A 6,541-nucleotide genomic window follows, 5' to 3' on the forward strand; every position below is an offset into this window, starting at 1 on the left:
ACCTAACTTTAACAGTAACTATTAAAAAAAAAAGTCAAAATTTCTTTATTTGTTTAGACTAATAAATAGTTCTTACAAATCGTCATTTTGCTCTTAAGGAGCCTCTACATGTCTCATAATCTTTTTACCCTACCAGCGCTTCGAGACCAACATTTGGCAAGTGCTGAGAAGAAGCGCCGCAACAAACTCAGTCACCATTACGATTACCAGTGTATTTTGTATGGAGTTTGACAGATTTTTGACGTTTGTCACAGTTAAAGTAAGATGGTGCAACCCACCCTAAGTCTGCGGGCACAAAACTGGTGACGGCCGAGCGACGCGACGGCGGAGCGGGGGCGATACATACAACAACATGGACAGTATAAGGTGGCACAAAACGGTGGCGGAGCGGGGCGATCGCAATACTACCTACTCCTCATCGCCGCCGCTTCACCGTCGCGTCGCCCCGCTTTCGCTCGAGCTTTTTCGAGTCGAAAAATTACAAATATTTGTTTTTATGTAGTCGTGAATTCGTGATGGATGTTATTATGCCTGATTAGCTGCTGCTGTTAATGCTCATGAAATTTAATCAGTTCACAATTATTCAGAGAGCGCAAGATAATTTTTTTATCCATTCCATTTTCATATTCGTATTTTTCATACGATACGAACGATATAATTAGAATTTCCAAGAAGTGAAATAATTACATTTGGAACGCAATCTCGTCCAACCAAATAGTACCAGATTTTCCACGCGTAAATTAAACTTTGTAGAATCAATATTATTTAACGTGATGAATTTTTAAAAAGAACATTGGTGATAGAGGTCATTTGGTGATAGGTATCGTACATTTATGAGTATTTACATTTTTTTTATTTAATAATAAAATATGTATAAATATCACAAACTAAACTTTGTATTAGTTTACTTTCCAAACACGCTGGTTAGCCAATGTTTGCGTCCCAATTAGTAATCAAATTAATTTCTGAAGCCAACAGTACAGTTCTGCGAACCAATTTCGAGAGGCCCTAATGGCGGCGGCCCTAAATGAAACCATTTAGGGAACTGCTTTGGAGCCTAATAACGACACAAACACACATTGAAACAACTGTAAATGAAATAATATTTTCAAGACATTTTATTCATAAAATAATCATTTTAAATAATCCGTGTTGCAGATTGCACCAATCAAAAAACATTGTCTGTGCTCGACTCTAATTCGCTTATGTAAGGTTATAGGTATAATAGGTACATGCATTTTAACGTGCTACGTCACGTGACGTAATAATCGTTTAAATTACATTAGCTTTTTTGGCTCAGGTAAAACATTTAAACATTTTGTGCCAAAATGTCGCCAATTATCTTGTTCTCAACATAAATCACGCTTTTACATCTGCGATAAGACCCGAGTACTAAAATCATAGTGGCGGTCGTTACTCTTCGTAATGACATTGTTATTAGTGCGGCAGACATATTGTATGTCATTGTCATAATATTCACGCCGTAGTGTCATTAGCGTGCGGCGTCTAGTGTCTACGACAGTTCGCCGTAGCGTCGTAGTTCATCTAAGTGCTACGACATGTAATTCGTAGCCATTTGCCGTAGCTGCTACGAATAGGGAGTGACTACGGACTACGAACGACGACGACGCAACGCTACGAATAGGGAGTACTAATAAATATTTTGTACATAAATAGAAAAAACATCGCATAAAAATACAATACAAGCTAGGTCTTGTAGAGCTATAAGATAACAATAAACGGTGAAGAAATGTTATTTATTCCTCGATAAAAGCTTCATTGTTCCATAGAGAAGAAGACAGGTATAGTAGAAAACCGAAAGGTAAACTAAAACGAATTTATTTCATCTTTGCTTTCGCATGGCTTCTTAAAATAAGAGTCAGCCTTCTTAATATCGCTGACAAAAGTCATGCGTTCGCTCCGTTCCCCAAATTACACGCCTGTTTAAATATGTACGGACTCGTAACTTTCCACGCTCGCGCCCTTGCCTGACCTCCGCCGCGAACAGTTTTCATGTATTTCATAAACGAGCTCTAATTACATCATGTGCTAGTAAATGGAATATGACTAATTACTTCATTAATTTGTAGGTTGTTAACAACACAAAGTTAAAAGTAAATAGTTAATTTTTTAATCTTTGTCAAAATTATACGCTTTGTCAAATTAATTCTTGCCCCAGGCAGTTCTATGGAGTTCTTATAAATTAGAAATTGTAAGTTGTCAGAGATTTTGAGTGACATATTTTCGTTTGGTCTTAGAACGCTCTCCAAAAATTGAAATTATTGTTGTTTAAAAACTAATAAGATTTAAATGGCTACACCTAACTAGCTTGAACTTACGCACTAAATGACTATGTACTTAGAATTTTAAGAGTAGAGAGTCTAACTCAAATCATTCAATTACATATATCATCAATATTCAAAATAAATTGTGACACATTTAACAATACAATGTAGGCGTCATTTATTAAATAAACATTGACATGTAACACTCGTGAAAAGCAAACCCATTCACCTTCAATATCGCTCAATAACGCAAAATAATTTCTCCGTGCCCTAAAGTATCAATTTGAAGCCGCGGATCCATTACAATTTGGCTCAATTAGGACGCGCTCGCATCCGCCTGGAACCCGATGCCTCCGCCTCCCGACTCCCGACAAAGACTCCCGTACGTGTGACGTAACACGAGCGGAGGTTAAGGAGTCCTTGGGAATGAGGCTTTGTCATCGGAATAGGGAATTTTCTGTCACAGATCATAAGCTTCGTTGAAGAGTGGCATTAATTTAAAGGAGTTAAGAGTTATGTTGTTTGAATAAAATATTATAAATTAATCAAGGCGAGAGTGAATAGGCAGTTGTAACATCTTAGACTGTATCTCTCACATCAGGTGCAATTGCAGTCAAATGCCAGCCTTTAATACATAATTTATCGATGGTTTATACTTAAGCATAATAAATAATGTGTCTACACAATATTTTAGCAAATATGTTGATAAGTCAGAATAATAAAGTGACTCCAAGTCAAAAGTAAGGTCAGATCTACAAACCTGTTAGCTCCCTCTGATATAAAAAGCATTTGCATTATAAAGAATTTGAATATTCTTCTGCGATCAACAGTCAAAGGCTCGTGGCTCCTAAATTCGGTGGCGTCAGGAAGCTCCGCCACAATGAGCGGTTTAACGCGAAAATTTACATTTTTTGCTCCCAACGATCGTATTGTGCCTCATATTTCCTGATACAATACAATTTGACAATGCTGCCAACATTTTGTGAGCGCTTAGCAATATTTTTCCTGGAATGTGGCTTTCAAAATCATTGTTTCATCAACCGTTAAACAGCACCTGATTCAATGTGTCTGATATTCACATCATGAGAAGTTATCTTGTTTATTTAATACTCAGCCACTCAGCGTAAATCCAAAATCAATAAAATGTAAATTTCACTGGTAAATGACAGATAATCAGATAAATTAAAATCGTGCTCAAAGTCCACTGGGGGTTACTACACAAATACGAGTATAACGATGTTAAAATAACGAAATTTCGCAAATGGCGATTTCATGAAAGCATCTCGGCCTTAGCCTTGATTTCAAAATGGATCGCAAAGTTCGTATCGAGCCAATCCTGAAGTTTTTTTTTAAATATTCATTTTGCCCGCGGAGCTTTGCGATCGAGATGTTTCTGACGATTGTTTTTTCTTTTTCAGTTAAGGCCGGGTAACAGAGAAAATGGCGAAAATGATGTTTTCATTTTTCATTTTTGAGGTACTAAACAGTAAAATAAAAGGCTAAGATTTTTTTTGGGCATAGTTGAGGATATTTTCTAGGGCTATTAACGGATGGAAACACGATTTGATGAAGTTGACTCGATAGAATAAATTCCCAAAGTTACCTCTATTCGTTTTCTAATTATGGTTTTATTTTTAAAATAAGCGATTTGAGATTCTGAATCTTTTACTAAACTAAAGTTCAGAAATAACTTGAGGGCTTTTAACGGATGAAATTTTTATATTGCGTCTTATTTAGTTACTATGTTAAAAAATGTGGAAAAAATTGCCCATGACGGCTTGGACAATCTCAATCAGTCGCGCGGTGGCGCTTACGGAGGACGGACGCGTGCCAGTTTTTTGGCCGTGACAGTTCGCGATTTGTCAATATTTTTGACAATGATGACTTTGATGAGTCACAGTATAATAATACCAGTGTTACTGGAGAAAGCTAAAATTTTTGATAACTAAGAATTCTGAATTTTGTCTACCTATTGAAATTTAAATCGTTGGCATCCTTTTAAACTAAGACTCTACTCATGATACATTCCTCAAATATGAGACAAAACCAATGAGTTAAAATTACATTTTAATAGTACCTACATACAATCGTCTTCACTCTTTAGAAGAGCACACTGACACAAATAAATAATAAAAAATTAGGTCAGTGGGTCAAATATAGGGGCAGCTGCACGTCACTGAAAGACGATTCTGTTTACTCGGCATCTGGGCTGGAGAACATGAATCCTTGCTTACAGATGCAGATGTAAATAGAGTTATCGTTCGTTCGTTTCAGCCGAAAGACGTCCACTGCTGGACAAAGGCCTCCCTTAAATAGAGTTATAATTGAACAAATTTTACATGAAATGTTTAACAGAACTCAGTTAAAAGACACATACATGGAATACCAATAAGGTTGCGGAGGGAAAGCTACCTATTATAAACTAGCGGCCGCCCGCGACTTCGTTCGCGTGGACCTCGTTTTACCCCCGTTAGATATGATGTTTTACCTCATTTTACCCATGTTGATAGATGACGTTTCACGGTTTCCCCCGAATCAATATTTACGAACGTCATACCGTAGTTTGTCCAGTGCTGTAGATTTTAACCAATGACTATAGATGGCGCTTTTAGACACGTTTTATTTATTTATTGAAATTTATTTGCCACATATCGTCATAATGTTAATCTGGGTTATAAGCAATAATACTGTAAAGTTTCAACAAATCCGTTCAGTAGTTTTTGCGTGAAAGAGTAACAAACATCCAGACATCCAGACATCATGACATCCAGACATCCAAACTTTCGCCTTTATAATATTAGTAGGATATTTCACAATCCAAACTAATATTTACTATTTAGCATTTACTTACAGTAAATATTAGTTTGGATCGTGAAATATTTAAAATAAAAAAAAGAATAAAACAAAATAGGGTTTCAAATTACCTATCTATAATCTAATATTATAAAGAGGTAAAGTTTGTGTGTTTGTATATTTGTTAAATTGTAAGGGGTAATCTCGGGATCTACTGAACTGATTTTAAAAAATCTTTCACCAATTGAAAGCCACATTATATCTTAGTGTAATAGGTTATATAAAAACCAAAAAATTCCACGCGGGCGAAGCGGCGGGCGGAAAGCTAGTTTATTTATAATTATGTAAGAGCATAATTATTAAAGTCGAAGTCAAACATTCTTTATTTGTGTGGACCTATATTAACGAGAGATTACAAAAGATTACAAGGCGTCAAATATTTCAAGAAAAAAATTAAAAACTATTATAAAGCTAATCTCATGGAGCCTTTACCTACTCTGACAAATTAAGACTTAGAGAAGAAACTAATAATAAAACTATTTAACTGTCCTGCAATGAAAAGCTTGATCGGGTACAACACCTCAAGTTATTTCAGAACTTGATTTCATTAAAAGACTCCGAATATCAAATCGCTTAGGTATCTAAAGTCAAACGATTCTGAAATGTCAAGTGGACTAATGAATAACCCATTAAGATAGTAGCGCCCTCTTGTCAATGACATACCTGGAACGATAGAGTTTTGAACAACTAATAAAAATGGTTTGTCCTAAATGACTGACGGATATCGTAGAGACCTGAAAGTTGGAAGGTGTGTTCTTTTTATGACGTAGACATCTCATAAGAAAAGATTTTCCGAAATGGGGTCATGAAATGAAGGGGGTGAAAAAAGGGGGCAAAGTTTGTATGGGACAAAGTGATTCCTTGGTTCAATCTACTTGAAATTTAGTTTAACAATACCTTAATATAATTCATGAAAGACGTGTGGAACGGGTAGAAAGTAATTTTGGCAGTCATTTTCTTCGAAGTTGATATCAATATATACTACTTAGTGCCTTTGATTTAATTACTTTTTATTTTTACAAGTGTTTGAAAACTCCGTTTCAGATTGTGTTCAATGTCAAGTGAAATCTCAAATTGAAATGTCTCAATCTCAATGAGGAGACTCTGTATTTATTCCTAGAATTCCCCAAACACCGTCAAATTACCCTTTCGAATTCAAGACAGTGCAGTTTCCCATCAGTCTGCTTCGTAATGACTATAAACAAAGCTCAAAGTCAAACTCTAGGGACCTCTGCTTAAACTACCATGAGTGCACAGAGGTACGCAGGTAACCGCGTGTGATGCTCATAGCAATTTTCGATAGGTACTGAACCCCGTACATACGTCATACATATTATAGAAAGAAAACACCCAGACCAATACAAACAAATATGTTTCTGCAATTTTAGTATGATATTTTTATT

Source organism: Ostrinia nubilalis, chromosome 3, assembly GCF_963855985.1.
Source record: "Ostrinia nubilalis chromosome 3, ilOstNubi1.1, whole genome shotgun sequence".
Classification (NCBI taxonomy): domain Eukaryota; kingdom Metazoa; phylum Arthropoda; class Insecta; order Lepidoptera; family Crambidae; genus Ostrinia; species Ostrinia nubilalis.